Source organism: Lactuca serriola, chromosome 2 (genome assembly GCF_051521515.1).
Source record: "Lactuca serriola cultivar US96UC23 chromosome 2, Lser_US96UC23_V15, whole genome shotgun sequence".
NCBI lineage: Eukaryota > Viridiplantae > Streptophyta > Magnoliopsida > Asterales > Asteraceae > Lactuca > Lactuca serriola.
Window position 1 is genome coordinate 78,842,735 of NC_136409.1, and position 21,996 is coordinate 78,864,730.

A 21,996-nucleotide genomic window follows, 5' to 3' on the forward strand; every position below is an offset into this window, starting at 1 on the left:
GGTTGCATGTGCCCTAATCATTTAATTGTTAATTTTTTTTCCACTTAGAGAATTGTTGTTGTAACTTGTGTTTTGCACCAATGGTATCAGAGACTATGGTTGTTTTTCATTTAATTGCACATAAGTTAATTGAACAAAAAAATCGGTCTTTGTATCTCACGACGTGAGATCTAAAAATTCGATTTTTCGATTTTAATCTACCTAATCTGTTTTATATGCTTATTATTTGGTAATTATTTGTTTTATATCTACCAAATCCAAATTTTCCTATATATTTGATAATTAAATAAAACCCTATAAATTAGGAGATAAATCTTTGACTTTATTAATTAATTTAATGATTAATATAATTAATTTTTTTAATGTGTAAATGATTAAGTACCAGGGTGGTAAAGTATCTCACTGTCGTAATCCTTGAGCAACTCTAGACAACATCGTTGCCTCATATACAATTTTTTTTATCAAAGAGATACTAGAGACTTTAATGATCAGTGAAGAGTTTGCACTTTGTGCCGTAAAGATAATGCATCCATATCTTTAATGCAAATACTACCACTGCCAACTCCAGATCATGAGTGGGGTAGTTCTTTTCGTCCTCTTTCAATTGTCGGGATGCATATGCTATCACTTTATCCCTTTGGGTCAGAACACATCCTCACCCAACTCCTGATGCATCGCTATAGACTGCGAAGTCTTCCACTCCGTCAGGTAAAGAAAGAATCAGTGCTTCACGCAACTTCTTATTTGATTTCTCGAATGTTTCTTCATGTTTCTCACTCGATGTATATGTAGCTCCTTTATGGGTCAAAGCTGTCAATGGAGAACCTATCGAAGAAAAGCATTGGATAAATATCAGTAATATCCAACTAACCCGGAAAGTTTCAAATCTCTGTGGGACTTTTTGGTCGTTCTCATTTCATCACAACTTCAATCTTTTTTGGGTCAACCATTATCCCTTCTTGGTTAACCATATGACCCAAGAATTGTACTTCTTGAATCCAAAAATCACATTTGGAGAACTTTGCATACAACTTCTTCTTCTTCAACATTTCTAATACTTCTCACAAGTGCTTGCCATGCTCTTGCTGGTTCTTTGAGTAAATCAAAATGTCATCTATGAACACTATTACAGATTAATCGATGAATGGTTTACAAACCCTATTCATCAAATCCATAAATGTTGCTGGAGCATTGGTTAGTCCAAATGACATAACCAAGAACTCATAGTGTATGTATATTGTTCTAAATATGGTTTTCTCGATATCTTGGTCTCTCACCTTCAGCTGATGATATCCTGACCTAAGATTGATCTTTGAGAAATAGCTCAAACCTTGAAGCAGATTGAACTGGTCATCAATCCTTGGCAGTGGATACTTTTTCTTTACCATTGCCTTGTTCAACTCTGTATATAGTTTATGCACATCCTCATGCTCCCATCCTTCTTCTTCACAGATAATATTGGAGATCCCTAGGGTGATGAACTAGGTCTAATGAAACCGTTGTCTCACAATTCCTGAAGTTGCATCATACGCTCCTTCATCTTCGTTGGTTCTAATCGGTATGGTGCTTTCGCTATTGGTGTCGATCCTGGCAACAAGTCTATTCGAAACTTCACTTGCCCATCAGGGGGAAATCCAGGATGATATTCGAGAAAGGCTTCCGGATAGTCACACACCACTAGTATTCTTTGCATCTCTTTCTTTTCCTTCTTTGCATCGATCACAAATGCCAAGTATGATGTGCATCCTTTGGAAAAACATGTTCTGGCTTTCATCAGGGAAATGATTCCAGAATTCACTCTACCTTTGTCCATGTACACTATAAATGACTCTATTCCAGGTGGGTTTACTCTCACCATCTTCTTCTTGCATAGTATATCGGCATCATTTTCTTTGCACTAAGCAAATCTATTCCTAGTACGATCTTGAAGCCGTTTAACTCAATGTGCAACAACTCTTCGAGGAATTTATTCACGTTCAAGTTGATGACGATGTTTTTAATGCAATCACTAACAGGTATGAATTTTCCACTGGCAACTTCTACAACTAGATCATTATCAAGAGTATCTACAGGCAATGCTAGTCTTCCACCAAATTTATGCGATATAAAGGGGTAATTTGCTCCAGAGTCAAACAATACATTGGCGGGCAATCTATTTACAAGAAAGGTACCTAAAGGGACATCTGCTACATCCTTTGATGCTTCCAGGTTCATCTGGAATGCTCTTGCCTTCGGCCTCGGCAGAACATTAGGCCTTGCTACCTCTTTCTTCTTTGGGCAGTCCATTGCAATATGCCCTTCTTCGTTACATCCATAACACACCCTCTTGCTGAATGTAAACTCATTGGCAAAATGCCTAGTCTTCCCACACTTGAACAAGTCACTTTCCCGTTACATTTTCCAAAGTGCTTCTTTTTGCACTTCTTGCACCATCTTGTTTCACATCCTCCTCCTACATACTTCTTACAACCAGAATTTGAGAATTTGCTTTTCTTATTGGACCTTGAAGATCCATAAAACTCCCTTTTCTGTCCTGCTTCAGCTCTCTCCAGAACCTTCTCCCTTATCTAGGTCTCTACCTTCTTAGCAGCCCAGATGGCGGCTTTCAATTTCCTTGCTTGCTTGACCATCATACCAAAGTCTTCTAGTATTCTATTAGAAAACTTTTTGAAGTTGGAGAGTTCAGTCGGAACCAAGTAACGAGCATGCTTCATTTTCTCCATAAAACTTGCAACATACTCGATGACGCTCATCCTTCCCTTCATCAAATTCTAAAACTCGTTGTTGATCTCTAGAAGACCCTTCTCAGAGCAGTACTACATTTTTAGTTGCACCAAAAATTCTTCTCAACACATGCTGCTAGCTTCTCCTTTGGGCATGCTATCAGCTAGTTGCTTCCACCAGCTCAGTACTCCTTATTTTAACAGTATAACTGCGAGGGCGGTCTTCTGTTTTTTGTTGCAGTCGTGAGAGAACAAGATCTTTACGCAGGGACAAGGTTTGAAAACTTAAACCTTGAGTGAATGCTTGAGTCAATGTCTGCTTGGAAACAGATATTCAAGTCGAGGCTGGAAAGACCAGTCAAGTCTTAGATAATTAGTTCAACAAATGATCAAGACATTAAGTGAGAATAAGTAGATAATGATCAAGGAAAAATCAATAAATGAACAAGAAGAATGTTTTTGATGTGATAAAGATTCGTCGTTTAATTGTATTGAATGCTCCTATATATAGGAGAGGGTATTACAGCGGATTAACCAAGCAACTTACATAGGACTGGACAATAGAACAATTTCTGACATTCTGAATGTCTAAGAGTACAAAAAGCTATGTCCTATGAAACGTTACATCAATACAAATATAATAAATGACAAAAGACCAAATAGCATTCTTCGTATTAGCAAGCATTCCAGACGTGAGAGACACTCTGGAATGTGTTCCTTTTCTCCTTTCTTCATCACTTCTATTCTTTAGCTCCGGAAAACTTCCAGAGCACCTATCTATATGGAACCAAACACACTTCGGAATTAGTATCAAGGATTGCTAGAGGTTCATTTTCAGGTTCCAACAATATCCCCCTAAGTAAACTTAGCAATCCATCAAGTTTAGTTCATTTCTTCCTTGATGAAGGTGTAGGGTCAAAGAAACTATTCACGCACTGCAATGTACCAAGTCAGTTGACTTATGAACTTTGATTTAACTTGTTCCGGAGCATCAGACTTGGATACCCGGGATACGAACTTCTGCAGAGCTTTGGTAGGAACTAGGTGTTTGTCAAGGACTCGGAAGAAGTCCTTCTTGTTTGTTCTTCTGGTGGTGTAGACAAACCCTAGAACCGGTTCTTCGATCGGACCATCTGTGAGAATTTCAGCTTCTAGAAGAGCAAAGTCAATTTTTGCAACGAATTGTTCGGTTCCATAGAGATGAGCTAGTTCGTAATCACAGCGGCAGAACTCAGTAACATAGTCTTTGACGAAACTGAGAGTTGCGTGATAGGCACCCATACTGATGTCATCCTTTTGAATTTATCTGAATTAAGCAGCAAGTGTAAGGATGCCGTTTAGATTCAGTGAAGAAATCCGCATCAGTCATAGTCTTGGGTGTTGGTTTGTTCCGGAGGAGATGGAAACGGAATTAGCTCAAATTTCACTAAAATTTCTCTTCCAAAGCCTTGAACTTTGGTGATCCTCTTTCTAGTCCATACCTCCTTGAAGGGTTGAACATTCTAGGCGTAAAAGGTTTTGAGCCTTTCACGTTCTGTCCGGATGATCGCTTCCGGATTATCGGTTGGATGGAGCGGAGCAAATTTGGTGTAGAATTTGGTGAAGGGAGAGAGAGGAAGATCCAGTTGATCAGTTTCATTAGAGTGAAGGTTGTAGTAGAGATTTGGGATGATTTGTTTAGCTTGTAGAATGCCTTCTCGACACAAAGGAGAGATGCCATGTATTGGATCGAGATGATCTTTTAGCGCTTGAATCAGGATGCTATCCTCCAGTGCCTTGTGAATTTTTTCTTTGGACCATCCAAATTGTTGTTTAGGAGGAGGTCCGAAGAGAAGGGCTTGTTGTTCAGAAATCATCGGTTTCTTCCCTTTGTCTCTCTAAAGAGCATCAATGACCATCTTCATCTTCTCATCGATGACGAGTTCCGGAGTAGGAGTTGGAAGTGGCTCTTCTGGAATTTGATCTGGAGTATGGAGAGGGGAGCCTTGATCAATCGAAGCTATTTTAGGTTCCGGAATGGGAGTAGGAGGCAGCATGGAAGGAGTGGCTTGGGAGGGTTGAGCTATAAGAAGAGATTTTTCCTTAGCCATTTTAACTGCCATATCAAAGGCATCCGGAAGAGAGGATGGCCAGGAGACAGCACACCATAGCCTCTTTTGTTCTTCTGATAACATCTTCGGAGAATACAACTTTGGAGCTTGAAGACCAAGAACTCCTTTGGGAGCTTCATCCAGAATAAAAGTTTCATAGTCTTCATCTCCTTCAGTAATTCCCAGGATTCCGGAGACTACTTGAACATCTTCTTCGGAATCGAAGTCTTCATCCCGGAGTGTGAATTCCAAGGTTGGCTTCCATGTTCTACTTGGGCCGTCTCGCCCTCTTGTATTAGTGACCCTGGAATCCGGTGTAAGCGATAAGTCTTCCTTGATACAATCAAGTTTGGAGAACACCTTCTGAAGACCGGAGGAGAGTTGAACAGTGAGAGTATCGTAGGCTTTAAAAGTGGGAGCTTGTTCGGAGAGATGTTTGAATGTGTTGCTAAGGATTTCGATTATCTCATCAAAGTTCCTTTTCGAAACATCCACAATATTCCAAGTAGAGCACAGGAGTTTGATGAGGACTTGTTGAATGATCAGATTCATCTCATCCTTCTTTCGGATCTCCTTCTCTAAACGTTGAATTTGTTTCTCATGACGAACATGAGTCTGCTTGATTAGATTGTTGGTAGCAGAGACAAGATCGTCATGAACCTTGAGCATGGAGGATATGGTGTTGAGGTAGTTGTCAACAAGAGCATCATATTCGGAGTCAAGTTGCTCAACAATATGCTTGATCCGAATGGAGATCAGCTGATCAAGTTGGGTTTCTCTCTCGGCTACGGATGGTGCAGACTGATGGGAAAGAGACTGAAGGATGGCATCAAGTTTTGAGTCAAGTCTGGAGACTGTTTGATCCAGCTTCGTATTCATCTGTGCTACGGATGTCTCTACAGAAGACACTTCAACCATGGTGTCTGAGACATTATTGCGGATCTCCAATAGAACAAAAGGATCGACATGGTCGCCGACTGATGATTCGGAATCGGAATCCAAAGGTTATGGAGGAAATTGATGGGAGGGAGGATGAGTTGAAGGACCTGTTTTGGTGGTGGCATCGTCTTCTTGATGATTCGAGTGAGAGTGGTCGTCCGGAGTAGTGGAGGAGGATTTGAAGTCAAAGGCAGACTTAGATCCGAAGGCTTTGGATTGATAATGAATGGAGGTCAGAAGATGAGCATGTGGAACGGTGGTGGCTTCTTTGTCCAACATAACCTCTTCTGAAATTTCTTCTTCTGGATCAAGGTGGAAAGCACTGTGATGAGTGGTGATAGGTGGTTGCTTGGAAGTAAGTTCATCATCTGCTTCAGCATCGGTGGGAGGAGTATAGGGCAAGCTGCTCTAAAATTCCTCACATAAATAAGAGTGGATTCCACTTGAGGTCGAGTGAGATCCGGACGCCGTAATGTTGCCCTGTTAACATAGTCTTCCCAATCAGGATCGTTTACCCTAGGGCGTCCTTTACTCCTTCCGGGTATCAGACCAGTTGAGGCATCGGAAGTGGGAGGTACTACTCCTCCTTCTGGATGTTTAGGGTCCAGAACAACGGTTCCGGAGTGTGTGTATGTAGAAGAGATATTGGAATATAAAACTTGAAATGTGGGTGTGTTTCAAGGGGCGGCAAGGAACTTTGTTCAACACCTGCATCACCCTTCTGGGAGGGTGAGGGTGGATTATGTGGAGACTCCCCGTGAGTGTGTGCGTATGATGTTGAAACATCGAGGGGTACCTCTGATGAGTGGGAAGGGGGGTGTGCGGATGGCCAGAATCAGCCGGAATGTCATAGGTGCCCTCCCGTGGAGAGGAGGCACTGGCTTTGGTTTTCTTTTTGGATTTGGGATTTTTGGGAGATGTCTTTCTCTTGGCTAATTTTTTGGGTTTGGTTCTGGACATGTCAGGATTGGCCTCTTCCGAAGTGGGTTCAACAGAGACCGGGGCAGGTTGTTTTGCGTCGAACACAACCGAAGTCTCTAAATGTTGTTTCAAGTAAGGAGATTCGGAAGGGATGATGGCCAACATGTGGTCTGGAAGTCGTCTGACTGGACCAAAGGAAGATTGGTCCGGAATTCTATAAGCCTTAACGAGTTTAAAAGAAATACATACCTCTGGAGGAATGGTGCTCACCGGAATGGGGACATTGAGTTCCTTGAAAATTTGTTCGATCGCCAAGGCCCAAAATCTAGGGCTCGAAATTTCATTTTATTTTCTCTTAATGACAAACTTGCAGAAGTCTTGCCATAACACTGCAGGAAGATCGACAATGTTATCACGTCCAGAGTAGATGTTGAAGACGACATTCAGCCAGTCCTTACTCAACTTGTCCGTGATGGGTTTTATACAAACAATCCTAAGTGTGCATGCAACCCTAGTTTGGATCTATGTTTTCACAATTAGAGACACAACATTATGAACACAAGAATAAAACCCTAATGTGCATTGTTATTTTCAAAATCAACATACAAGATTGGATTACATACCTTTTGTTGTTATATTGCAATAACAACTTAAATCTTCAAATCCCAAGTCTTGAAAGCAAGCACGACAAGTGTAGTGCCTCTAATGGCTCACAAACACCACAAGCAATTGGAGAGGCTTAAGATAGAGGAGGGAGGAGATGGAATTCATCCTTGGGACCTCTTAGGAGCATCTACACGAATTCTAAAGGCCTAGGGGTATTTATATAGGGTTTAGATTAGGGTTTCAGTCCTTATCCTTTTCCAGTTGCTTGCCCACCAAGCAACCACAAGACAAGCCTTGAAAAACCCTTATCTACTTATCCTTGGACGATTTTAAGGATATCCTTATCCTTGAATTCGTCCATCCTTTAACAAGGATAAATATTGCCCTATCTTGCAACTATCTTATAATTACAATTCAGCCCCTCTAGTTTAATTAATTACACTTGATCACAAAATTAATTCCTAATTAATTATTGACCAATATTAATTAAACAAATATGATTTTTCCTTTAATATATTATTCTTATAACATATTAATAAATCACAATAACCTCTCTCTCTATTTAATTTCTCCAGTCAAGTTGCTTTGGTGAAGGCAACCCAAAAGGACCATGCACAACCGGGTCAAGTACTTACCAAATATGGTTACGGGCTTAGACACTAATCCAACAGTCTGTTCCTCCATGCTTGCCAGAAAATCCATGGATGATGAGATGCATTAGAGCAGTCCATAGCCCAAAAACAACACTTTTCTTGAAGTTTTTTGCCCGGTAGTCTTGTGTGTAGCCAATGTATGTCAGAAATGTCTGAAACTCTTCAGTCGTCGGTTCCACATTTTTGAAACCTTTGGGATTAGGTTTGACACCAATTGCCTTGAGAAAGGTCAACTTGTAGATAGGAATGGTGCGATCTCCAATGATGGTGGTTTCCAGAAGTCCATCTTCAAATTTGATACTATTGAATGCACGATGGAGATGATGAAGTGGTGGTGGTGGATCAAGGATTTTGGTAAGTGGGATGGAGATGGGGTGATTAGCAATGAACTTGATCATTACTCTGATCGATTCATCATAGTCTAATGGGTTTAGAGAGAACAGTTGGGTTGTATCTCTTAGGAAGGCTTCTTGATCTGCAGAAGAGGATGAACCTTTAGATCCTTTTGATGACTTCTTCCTTGTGATCGATTTCCTGGGAGTAGAAGCAGTTTGGGTTGGGTTTTGTGAAGACTCCATTGTTGAAGAGTGATGAATTCTTGATGAACACGAAGAACAGTGAGGGTTTTTTGGGAGATTTGCAGTTGAGTGACCATAAAAAGGTAAAGAGAGGATTTGAGAGGGTATTTATAGGTAAGGGAATATGGATCGGGTTGAAAAGGTAATGATGCGGATCTGAGAGTAAACGGGTCGCATTAAATGAGTTTATACCTTTATAGGGTTTGAAGTGACAGGAAGGTAAAAGGTTGAGTGGTTTGAAGTGGAAAATGGGAACAGCAACCGGCGATACGATGTTTGATTTTAGGAATAGTACAGTCATGGCTCGGGGATCAAGGTGAAAAGAATAAGGATTCCTAAAAGTAGCCGTTGCTAAAGGTTCATCATAAAATCTTTTGGTATTCCGGATGAGTGAACCAGAGATGACTATGATCCGATAGGTACAATGGTAAATTCGGAATTTATTCTTTTAAGGCAGTTCCGGAGTGAGGAATATTCCGGAGAGTATTTGAATTTCCGGAGCAAATTTTGAAAATCCAAAGCAATTTGAAATTCCGGAGCACATGTTGAAAATTCCGGAGCAATTTGAAATTCCGAAGCACATTTTGAAAATTCCGGAGCAATTTGAAATTCTGGAGCACATTTTGAAAATTCTGGAGCAATTTGAAATTCTCGTCCCGGAGAGAGTTTTCTGGAATTCCTTTATTGGGTGAGTTCCAACATGTTGATCAGGATGATGGTCGATCTTGATGGTCGCGATAAAGGGAATGAACTTTACATCTTAAGAAAACTCAAGGAATAATTAGTAATAAAGACCGGTAAAATGATCCTGTGTAGTCAGAGGGAAAATACTTCCGAAGCAAAAAAAAATTGAGTTCGGAGCATATTTTTCTTCTGAATACTTCTATCAAAGAGAACAAGTTTCCTGAAAGAATTGTGGATCAGGCATCATCATATTCATTTTGTTCAGAAAACCATTAAATTTGGTTTCGTCTAATGCCTTGGTAAAGACATCAGCAATTTCATCGTCATATGGAACAAAAATAAGTTCGATATTGCCATTTAGAACATGATCGTTAATAAAATGGTACCGGATGTCAATGTGCTTCGTCATGGAGTGTTGAATTGGGTTGTGAGAGATTGCGATGGCACTTTTAGAATCACAATAGATCGGAATGCGTTGAAATCGGTAACCATAATCCAAAAGTTGAGATTTCATCCAAAGAACTTGAGAAGTACAGCTGGCAGCAGCAATGTATTCGGCTCCAGCTATAGAGAGAGCAATGCAGTTCTGTTTCTTAGATGACCAGCTGACTAAACGACCACATAGGAATTCACATCCTCCTAATGTACTTTTCCTATGGAGTTGAAGACCACCGTAGTTTGAATCCGAATAGGCTTGCAGAAGGAAAATTTCATTTGCTGGATACTAGATTCCAAGATTCTTTGTACCATTGAGATATCTGAAAATTTGTTTTACAGCCAAAAGATGAGACATTTTCTGTTTGACTTGAAATCTGGCACATAAGCATGTTGAGAACATAATGTCCGGTCGACTTGCAGTGACATAAAGTAAGGATCCAATCATTCCACGATACTTTTTTTCATCTACAGAAACACCCGAAGGATTGGCAAAGATTTTGTGACTGAAGCCCATGGGTACCTTGGCAGATGCGCAGGTGTCCATAGAGTATTTCTTGAGAAGCTCAGAAATGTACTTCTCTTGGTGGATGAAAATGCCTTTGTTAGTTTGTTTGACTTGAAGGCATAGGAAGAAGCTTAATTCTCTGTTCATGCTCATCTGGAATCGTTTGATCATCAAGTCAGCAAAGTCTTTAACCATGGATGAGTCCGTAGACCAAAAATAATGTCGTCCACATAAATTTGAACCAACATGAGATGTCTTCCATTTGATCATCTGAATAGATTCGGATCTAGAATTCCTCATTGAAAACCATAGAGTTTGAGAAAGTCGGTGAGGGTCTTGTACGAGGCGCGAGGAGATTGCTTGAGGCCATAGACAGCCTTTCAGAGCTTGTTGCAATAGTTCGGAAATAAGAGATTGATAAAACCGGGGGGATGATGAAGATATACTTCATTGTCAAGTTCACCATTGAGGAAAGCACTTTTTACATCCATTTGGTAAACTTTGAATCTTTTGTGAGCAGCATAAGAAAGGAAAATTCTGATAGCTTCAAGTCGTGCAACCGGAGCAAAGGTCTCATCATAATCTAGTCCTTTAATATGGGTAAAGCCTTTGGCTATCAATCTTGCTTTATTTCGGATTATGATTCTAGCATCATCAAGCTTGTTGCGAAATACCCATCTTGTGCCGACAATAGGGTGGTTTATGGGAGGAGGAACAAGAGTCCACACTTTGTTTCGGTCAAATTTAAGCCAGTTCTTCTTGCATGGTTGTAATCGAGTTAGCATGCTCCAATGCTTCCTTAATGTATTCGGGTTCGATCAGAGAAATGAAGGCTGAGAAATGACATTCATTTTGAATACTTGAAGCAGAGCGAGTTTGTACACCAGCATTGAGATTTCTAATCACTTGGTTTGGAGGATGATCCTTGGTCCAAACGTGCAATTTGGGAAGTTCTTGAGCAGTGGCCGATCCAATATCAACAATAAGATTGAGTTGCTCCCCCTAAATGATTTGAACTTGAGGATGATGCTCCCCTTGAACTTCTGAACCAGAGAGATTTACATCATCATCAGAAGGGAGCTCAAAGAAATTTCTGTTGTCATCATTGTTGATTGGATTGGAGTCAACGAATTCAGCAGTTGCATCTTGGAAGCCATCCACATTTGATTCATGAAAGGGATTGGAATTATTCTCCTCCTCAACCTGAGAAGGTTGGAATGGTTCGGAATCAAATGGAGACAGGCTCGTAAGTGGAACAGCGAGGTTGTGAGAAACTGGTGCTTCCGAAGGAGGAATTTAAATCAGAGATGTTTTTGATTGAGATTCGGAATCAAGAGCGATTTTGAAACGACCAAAGAGGGTTTCAAAGTCAACCTCGAGAATAGTTTGAGGGTTCAGATATCCTGGCGGAGGAGCATCAGACTCCATAATGTGAGTAATGATGTGAGAGGGGCCAGAATTCCGAACAAAGTTGTCATCGAAGGTAACATCAAAGGTTTCTTCTAGAACACGAGTTCTTCGGTTGAGAACTCTGTAAGCCTTGGATTTGGAAGAGTACCCAAGAAAGATAGCTTCATCAGCTTTGGGTTGGAACTTTGTAAGCTGATCACTGTTGTTTTTTTATGAAGCATCTGCATCCGAAGACATGTAGGAACGAGATTGTTGGCTTTTGACCATTCATTGCTTCGTATGGTGTCATGTTGAAAGCCCTCGATCAATGCTAAACTATGCTAAAATACTTGTTTCTTGGTGAAATTTCTTGAGTGCTTTGGAAAAAGACAGAATGCTAAAGTCTTTTCATCTATCAAGTAGTCATATTCAACTATTTGTGGGTTAGGAACTGACTTTTTCTAAACTTCGGTATCCGAAGGATTGACGCTTTTTGTTATCTTCGAGACAGTTGTTTTGTTAACGGATGTTTTGATTTTCCACACACAATTTTTGTTTGAAGATTTTGAAACAGTGGTTTTTAAACTTGTGGATTTGTTTGATAACACATTATTCTTTGAAATTCACGGTTTAAAAATTCTGCCATCAGATTTTGCGATAAAGACAAATGAAACATTTTGAGGTGGCGGTGAAGTATTTCGGATGGTTTTGACATTGACATTGACATGAGCTTGAGGTGGGATTAGGCTAAGGACATCCTTAGATTCCGAACGAGCAAAAGGTTCGGAAGGTCTTTTCAGGATTCTTGTAGGAATAAAAGAGTTTTGACTATGAGTTAAGACACGAGGATTCCGGAATGAATTTGGTTTAGAATTAGCAAGGAATCTGGAATCTTTTCTAGTTTTAACTTCCTTTTTGAAAGCATTTCTAGCTTAAACCTTATGATCTGCAATATCTTTTCTATTCAACATTGGTTTTCTTTTAGGATGAGGAGAGGATCCATAAGTTTTTCTTTTGGATGGATTTGTAAACTTAGGAGTAATGGGAACCATTTTGGTCTTTGGAGGTACTACAGAGTCCGATTCACATGAATTAGAGGACACATTTCTTGAGACTTCAACTTTATATTCTAAAGATGCCCATACAAATTCCAAGGCATTAACAGTTGTTTCCGGAATAATTTCCTCAATCACACAGTTGTTTACGTGATTGCTTTTAAGAACATATTCTACACAATTTGGAAGACTATAATGATATTTCGTGGTCCGATTCAGGTCCAGGTTTATCAGAGGCGGAAGAGGCGTGGAATCAGGACACTTGACAACTATTGGTTGGAACTCAGGAATTAGAGACTCAAAAGATCTTTTATTTTCCTGAAGGGGTGATAATGGAGAAGCAGGAGTGTCCGAATTTTTAATGTTCAAAACCTCTCCCATGAATGACAAATTTTTCAATTCCTTGAGGGGACTAATAATTGGTTTCAAAAACTCGCTTCTGAGACCAAGAGCTTTTGACCATGGATGACGAAAATTATGAGTTATTTGAATGTCAGCTTCAAGCATGTCTATAGAGTTATGCAAAGCATCTATATTGGAATTGAGACGTTTTTTATCAGAAATCAAAATGTTTCGTTCAGAATAAGTAATTTCACATTATCCTTCAAAATGATACATTCATCTTTTGAAATTACAAGTTTATGTTCCAGACAGTCGATTTTCATTTTCTCATCCTCAAAACGCAATCTAAGATGACTTATTTCACAGTCTTTCTTCTCACTGGCTTCTACGACATACTCATAGGCTATATAGATACTGTTCATATCTGTTTGGATCTGAGTCAGATAAGGTTCACATAAAGTCAAATCAAAATTATTATCAGAGATCATGGATTTTACCTGCTGACAATGCTTCGACCCGGTGGATCATTAGTGGCCATGTAGCAGTAGTGAGGTTCAACAACATCAGCTTCATCTTCGGACCCAGAAGACCAATAACCTTCATCACATTCAACCGTTTGTCTTGCCATCAAACATATATTTCTTCCAGACAGCAAATCTTCATCATCTCCGGATGACTAGTATCCTTCAATATCTCTTGAAACTGTAGTGAAAAATGCCTTCTCACTTTCTGCCATTTCTTGTGCTTTTCTGACATAATAAGCAGAGTCTTTGACTTTTGGTTTTTATGGAGCATCAGCTAGACAATCTTTGGCAAAATGGTTTGCATGACCATATTTATGACACGAGATCTTTGGTTTTTCTGAGTTGGAATTTTGAGAAGATTTTAGGGCTGAGTTTGGTTTAGTGAGATTAGGCTTGTATGCAGGAGGATTTTCGGAGGTGTGTTTTGGTTTAGGAGCAGAATATGGTTGAGGATGGTTTTGGTGAGAAGCGCTGAACGTGTTTTGGTATGGTTTGTAAGATGGATTGAAAGGACGTTTGTATTTCATTGAAATTAAGGCAAACTCTTGTTGGAAACGGAGTTCAGAATCCGAAGTTTCGGAATCATCGTCAGGATAGATGTGTGTAGATAAGGAAGTTAAGGATGACTGAGTCAAAGGAATAGTGGGTGTGTAAGGTTCTGGAGCAAGAGGGTTCGAAATGGTTGATTCAAAAGAACTGACTAGAGCAATTGGTCCTCCGGAAAGTTCTCTTATGGTTTGAGCAACATTAGATTCTTGTCCTTGAAGTTCATCAAAAAGTTGATAGAGTTTCAATTTTTTAAGGAACCATTGCTTTGAAGACAAGACTTTACATTTCCCCGTCCTTTACCAAAACTGTTAATGAACTTGAGATTGTACTCAAGAGGAGTTCGAACAATCCCATGAGCAGTCATGTTGTTGACAACGATTCGATATCGGTTGGAGGCTGAGGCTACGGATTCACTTGGAGTGGTAGTGAATGTGTCAAAGTCATTGACAACCGAGGTGAGGCGTTTTTCCTTCATATTTTCGGAACCTTCAATTAGATCCTGAAGAGTATCCCAAATTTCTTAGGCTGATATGCATAGCTTGATGTGCTCAAAGAGTGATGGAGGAACACCAAACACCATTTTCGAGAAGGCAACTTGATCAGCATACATCTTTTCAACATCATCTGCAGTTAGAGGGGCTAGACGAGCTTCATCTTGACCCATAAGCTGAGCAGCAGCATCTCTTATAACGGTTCTAACAGTAACATGTGGACATTCTTTCACGGATCTCCAGATCTCTTCACCTTTATATTTGGCCAAAAGGAATCTTTCCATTCTAACTTTCCAATGATCATATTCTTCCACAACTAGCAATAGGGCTCGTGTAGTGCCACCCACGCTATTTGCGATTTGCATGGAAATCATTTGTTGAGGATTTGAAGCAGCCATTGAAGTCAAGATATCTTCAAGCTTAAGTGGTATATAGAAGAACATTTATCCTTAACACAGAAATGGTTGAAATAGCAAGGTATATTCAAACCACCTATAATCTGATCTTATAGATTCAAAGGACCACCACTCAAGCTCTGATACCAATTGAGAGAACACGATCTTTGCGCAGGGACAATGGTTGAAAACTCAAACTTTGATTGAATTCTTGAGATCAATGTCTACATGGAAATAGATATTCAAGTCGAGGCTAGAAAGACTAGTCAAGTCTTAGATAATCAGTTCAACAAATGATCAAGACATTAAGTGAGAATAAGTAGATAATGATTAAGGAAAAATCAATAAATGAACAAGAAGAATGTTTTTAATGTGATAAAGATAAATGCCGAAAGTGAGAGAAAAGATATGTCGTTTACATGTATTGAATGCTCCTATATATAGGAGAGAGTATTACAGCGGATTAACCAAACAACTTACATAGGACTGGACAATAGAACTATTTTTGACATTCTGATTGTCTAAGAGTACAAAAATTCAAGTCCTATGAAACATTACATCAATAGAAATATAATAAATGATAAAAGACAAAATAGCATTCTTCGGATCAGCAAGCATTTCGGACGTGAGAGACACTCCGGAATGTGTTCCATATCTCCTTTCTTCATCACTTCTATTCTTCAGCTCCGAACAGCTTCCGGAGCACCTATCTCTTCGGAACCAAACACACTTCGGAATTAGTATCAAGTATTGGTACAGGTTTAATTTTAGGTTCCAACAAGTCGCAACTTTCAAACATCATCTCCATCTCGGAGATCCAATCCATGACTTCCACTGGTGTTGGGCTTCCAGAAAGACTCGTTGGTTTAGATGCGATGAAATCCTTGTACTTACATCCATGTCCATCATTTCCTCCATTAGGGTGGTTTATTCTATCCACTCGTGGCTCAGCTTGACTAACATTTTGAATATAGTTTCGTTCATCTGGATTGTTCGATGTTCAGCTCATGTTGTACATGTTGGATTAGTGTCTAAGCCCGTAACCATATTTGGTAAGTACTTGACACGGTTGTGCATGGTCCTTTTGGGTTGCCTTCACCAAAGAAACTTGACTGGAGAAATTAAATAGAGAGAGAGGTTATTGTGATTTATTAATATGTTATGAGAATAATATATTAAAGGAAAAATCATATTTGTTTAATTAATATTGGTCAATAATTAATTAGGAATTAATTTTGTGATCAAGTGTAATTAATAGATATTTATTTAAGATAGAAGTTCCTTTCCATTATTCTTTTTGCTAACATATTGTAATTAATATGTTATTCTTTTTTCTAATTACAACTTCAGTCCGATGCAGACTGCAGTGGGCGGGGCCTAAGTTATTCTGAATTTGGTCTGATGTTGGGCGGGGCCCAAGTTATGCCGAACTTCGGTCCAATGTCGGGCGGGGCTCGATGCAGTGGGCAAGGCCCCATATGTGTATGTGTTATTGTATGGTATATGGTAGTTTGGGGGAGCTCACTAAGCTTCGTGCTTAGAGTTTTCAGTTTTAGTTTCAGGTTCTTTAGTTTTCAAAATAGGAGCTCGGGAAGATTGTTGTGCACACACCACAACTTTCATCCTAGGATTGTCTGATACTCAGACATATTTTCTCATTGTTTTGATACAATAATTGATATGAGATTTTGAGATGCATGACACTTGGTTTTCTTATTGATTATGAATGATTATAGTTTTTATAATATCTTCAAAATGAAATGTTTGGCTTGTAGTTTTGAGATGTTTCAAGTTGGTGTTAGAGCTTTGGTTTGAGGGATTCAGGCACGCTTTCAGATATGTCTGAACTCAAACTAAGGATTGGTATTGAAGTTTTCAAAAGAAAAACCATGTTTATAAAAGGATTTTAAGAAAAGAAAGGAGTTTTATAAAAAGCAAAATATAATTTCAGAAAGAAAAAGAGAAAAGGGTGTGGTGCATGCAATCAGCTGAGCTCAAGTACTCCCATATTACACGTACAAGTTTATGTTATGATACATGTACCAGCTTTATGACAATAGCATGCTAGATTAGGGCTAAGGATCTAGGAACGATGTCTTATGTGCCTATTATATGTGTCAGCTTTCTGAGAATTACATGCTAGTTAGGACTAAGGATCTAGGAAGAGATGCCTTTGTATGCTTTTATGAGCTAGTTGACTTAGATGCTAGAATTGACCGAGCAGGGGTACGATAGCCTGTTTAGGTTATGCCTGATATTTTTGTATGAGTTTTATGAATTGCATGCTACTACAGATTCCTGAGTAGAGGATAAAATAGTTTGATTGGGTTATGTGGTTAGTTTTCCCATTGTCCGAATGTGGCTTGCTTTGTGCTTTGTGGGACTCTTAGTAATGTGAGCTAGTTATTAAGTAAATATGCTAAGTCACATGTGGCACAAGCTGGATAATCTCAGAGTGATGGATTTGACCCTATTGCGCAACTCTCGTTTGAGTCTAACCGTTCTAGGGATGAGTCTTTTACTCGAAGGATTATCTGATCTCTGTTTCATGTGGCTATGTTCATAAGGTAGCTAGTTGACATTACTGGGAAGTCGTTCAGCAGATGAAGATGGAGCGTGTTGGAGGATACCTTAGGGCCCGTACTACTGAAATCAGAGTGTAACAGCCCGGATTTCCAGGTATTTTATTGTTTTGTTTTTTTTTGGTGTTTTGAGAGGGGACTCGGCGAGTTGGAGCTCAGACTCGCCGAGTAGGGTCGCGATTCTGGACGCGGGATTCGTCTGGACTCGGCGAGTCCAGGATATGGACTCGGCGAGTCCATGCTGTTTAATGAAACCCTAATTTCTCGGGTTTGGGACCTATTTAAAGGGCCTTATGGCCGTCATTTGCACCCAACAGTCCATAGAGAGAAACCCTAGAGTGCTTTAGCGATTTGAGAGAGAAAGGAAGCATTCCTTGACATTTGTGTGTTGTTTAGCAAAGAAGAGGGAGGCTCTAGCCAAGAGGAGGCAAAGGGGACTGCTATTCGGTGGATTTGAAGCTTAGCCCTTCAATCTAAAGGTATGATTTCGGCTTATCTCCTGTTTTGTGAAGTATACTTGATTTTAGGGTTTCTTGTGACCTTGTTGAGTTGATTGGACGGCCAAATAGTCCCTTGCTAGTGATGAGACTTCGGATCTGGATCCATAGAGGTCCAGAGAGCCTCATTCATCAAGCTTTATATAGAACAATGGAGGTTATGACCTTGAGTAGTGAGATTTGTTGATGATTCTTCATATATGGTCATATAGAGGTTGTTTATGCACAAAGTCTGGAGCTTTACGTGGTGAATCATTCTAGGAAGGCCAGATCTATGAATTGTTGGAATAGATCTGACCTTAGAAGCAAGTTTGAGTGATTGCATGGCATGGACTCGCCGAGTCCGATGAGCAGACTCGGCGAGTAGCTTGAAGATTGCCTTGGACCGACCAGTGAGTGGTCCAGTCGAGTCATGGATTGACCCAGTGAGTCAGGGCGAGTTAGAGAGGGTTGTCAAGTGGTCTGAGTCGAGCTGGGACTCGCCGAGTCGTTCTTGAGACTCGGCGAGTTGAGTCGGGGTGGCCTCGCGATTCCTCCAGGTGGAACTCGTCGAGTCAGGGGGAGTACTCGACGTGTAAGAAGGGAATCCTAGAGAGTTGGTGAAAACGTCTAGACTCGCCGAGTTGCCCTCGTGCACTCGCCGAGTCCGGTCAAAGTTGACCGTTGACCGTTGACCAGAGTTTACCTGTGTTGACTTCTTAGGGATAGTCAACCTTAGAGATAAAAAGTGTTAATTAGAGACATATGATGTTATAGGAGGATTATAGCTCGGAGGATCGGGCACAAGGGATTCAGGATTTGTGAGTCATCGAGATCCGCGAGGTGAGTCTTCTCACTATACTTTACCTTGAGTAGGTAATCAGAGTTATGTGTTAGTGTATGTATGTTATGTGTATGTTATGTGTTGTACTGCATTATTTCTATGTGATTTATGTTGTGCATGATTACAGAGTTGGAACCGGAAGGTTCCTAGAGTTAGAACCTGAGGGTTCACAGAGTTGGGTGCACGGACCCATAGAGTGATAGCCTCGAGTGGCTAATATGTGTTTATGTGGTATTTTGGGGAACTCACTAAGCTTCGTGCTTACAGTGTTAGTGTTGTTGTTTCAGGTACTAGCGATGACCGTGGGAAGGCACCGGCTTGATCTGTACACACGCAGGGGACTTTGATATATTTACATTGATCTTGGGATTTTGTGTAATGTGAATTGAGATTTAAATCTGATGTTTTTATGAAAAATTAATGAGAAATGTTTTTATAAATTGTGAAAAATTATTTTAAAATTTTCGGTGTTACACAGAGGATCCATACTTGAATCAAGGAAGGTTGAGATAACACCAGGGAACTTGTAGTATGTGAGATCCCTCGAGTTTTGATGAATATTTTGATGTTAGTGATGGTATATTACCGAGTATAGTGACGCTACGTGATAGACCAGATGGTAGTTCTGGTTCCGGTGAGGAATCAGGCTCAGACTCTAGAGTTGGGCAGCTTGATGGTTAGATGAAGGGGTTCATTCCATTTGATAGTATGTGCAGTATAATTAACCAAACTCCGGTGATCCTCAATATGATCAAGGAGGGCATTATAGAGATTTGTGATGAAAGGCCGAGTGCATTCTGCACTGAGATAGAAGTCATGATAGGGACCCGTACGTTGATGTTTTGGGAATTCAGAGTCTGTGAGGCTTCAGACTGTCATGGGGCCAGGAACCCATTTTCTAGCAGCAGATGATTGGCAGATGTTGCCAATATTTTCGTACCAACCTTGGTCTCGAGAAGGGATAAAGACTGACTTACTTCCTGCCTCCTGAAGGATAGTGTGTGTGATTTATGGGAAAGAGTTGGTAGAGAGTTGAGCAACGATGTGGTTGATGCTATTGTTGGATTAATGTATAAGTCCATAACTATATTTGGTATGTACTTGACCCGACCCGGTATGGTCCATTTGGGTTGCACTTCATCGGCACAATTTATATGGATAGTCTTTTGAGAATAGTATATTTATGATTAATATTAATATATTATAGGTTCTAATATATTAATATGGAATCATATTATTTAGTTAGTATTGATCAAGAATTAATTTAGAATTAATTAAGTGATCAAAAGTAACTAATTAAATATGGACTCTTATATATATGGAATGGGCCAAGTTCATTTAGGTTAGGCTAAGCTTTTATGGATAGTCCATGGAGCTTTTAACCCGTGGATCCTATGTAAATGAAAGGTCATGGGTATTAGGGTTTACATGGATGTAACCCTAATCCTCCATAATATATAAAGGGGTACTTGGCTCACAAAATTGGCACAAGTGTGTGAAAATAAGAGTGGGCCGATTTTAGTGTGCATACATATTCTCTCAAGTTCTTCCAAGGTGTTTTGGTGATTTGTGATTCCATTTGAGGCTTCCACACTATTGGGGCTAAGCTCTTAAAGCTTGAAGACATCAAGCTACATCAAAAGGTATGTCATCTAACGAGAACTTTGTAGTATAGGTGCTTCATAATATGCTAGTTAGGATGAAACCTTGGAATAGTTAATATTTGCATGTATAATAGAGAAAACATAGATCCAAGGTTTATAGGGTTGCATGTACACCATAGGAGCCATGGGTTTTTTCTGTTATATTGATGCAACTGTTTTATTTTCAAAGTTGAAAAAAAAGGAAAAAAAAAACATGACGTTTGTCAAATTTTAAGATAATTACTTGTTTTTGTGAAAAACTAATTATTAGTAAAATTTGAATCATTTACTATATGAGTTGAATTAGGTCAAATTTAGTAAAAGATAAAATGATATTATTATTTTATTAGTTTTAAAAGTTTGATCTAAATAGTTTTTTGAAACCTCCATAAGTTATGGATATTAAAAGGTTTTAAAAAAATTGATTCAAATTTTTTTATGGAGTTACAAAACTTGGTCTTAATGTTTTACAGAATTCCATAACTTGTTCTTAAGTTATGGAACATGAAAAGTTTCATCATAAAACAAACATTAAACTCCATAAGTTATGGAATCCAAAAGTTTCAAGAGTTACAAAACTTGCCCTCAAGTTTTGGAATTTGGAAAAAGTTTTTATGAAAAAAAAAAGAATTGAATTCTAAAACTCTTGGGTTCATAACTTAAACAATTAACTAAATTGTTTTAACTTTGAATTTAATAATTGGAATTATGATGTTTTTATTGAATAATTCAATTAACTCTTATGGACTTTATTAATAGATAATTAACGTGTTTAATCAAAAGAGAATTAATAACTCCATAATGACATGGTTTAAGTTTAATTAAATTAAGAGTATAGTTTGATTAATAGATTAAACCACCAAGTATTTTAAATGTCTAAAATACACCCTTATACTATTATAATATTAAAAGTTTAAAATATTATATGTATAAGAGCAAGTCGTCTTACCATTAGTAGGCCTCATTCACAAAGCCGGTCTATAAGGGGGGTATAAGGTTATTGCCTATAAAATGGAAGTTTAATGGGTGTCCACTCTCATACACCGCTTCCTTGACTGGTGGAGGGTCGTTAGCCGAACATGTAGGACAAGTACAATAATTCTCCCTTCATTATAAGTATAATGATAAATACTAAGTATCTAAACACTTAAAAATTCCCAATCTTAGTTACTTAGGAAAATGTGAATAAGGTGCTAATCCATGAAATTACACTTTGCACTTTGTTTAAGCCGTTAGTGGAGCGTGTGTGGTTAACCAGCACATTAACCTGGACTTAACAAGCTAGGAAAAGGGTAACTTAATGTTTATCATAGTATCGTTGGAGCGTGTGTGGTTAACTAGCACATCGATTGAGGGGTAAATATTAAGGGTACCAAGTATATTTGCATCGTTACTTCACACCTTGTTTTGTGATCCTCGACATCCCAGTCACAAAACCTGAAGGGCACATTCGAGATTGAAACATGTCATTGAAAACTTCAATGAATCTTAAAAGAATCTTGGAGTTTCAAAACCAATTAAAACCTAATAATACATTTCGTTTATCTTGGTAGAAATTGGTGAATCGTC